The sequence below is a fragment of the Sinocyclocheilus grahami genome, unplaced genomic scaffold (assembly GCF_001515645.1).
Source record: "Sinocyclocheilus grahami isolate Dianchi unplaced genomic scaffold, SAMN03320097.WGS_v1.1 scaffold209.1, whole genome shotgun sequence".
NCBI lineage: Eukaryota > Metazoa > Chordata > Actinopteri > Cypriniformes > Cyprinidae > Sinocyclocheilus > Sinocyclocheilus grahami.
Window position 1 is genome coordinate 1,690,645 of NW_015505388.1, and position 234 is coordinate 1,690,878.

A 234-nucleotide genomic window follows, 5' to 3' on the forward strand; every position below is an offset into this window, starting at 1 on the left:
CTCAGCATGGGGTCTGCGAGGGGAGGGGCCGGAGGTCTGGAGGTGGCCGTTATTGCAGCCAAAGCCAGGCTCACTGCCAACATAGAAAGGGAGAGAAAGCAAGAAAGAGCGACAGAGGCAGGAGAAACAGAAAACTGTGTCCAGATATACCAGCCAAGTGTTAAAAAGCACTAAATGCCTCTCTGATGCACCAGTAACATTCCTGCTGCATCTCTCCTCACCCTTTTTGGACAA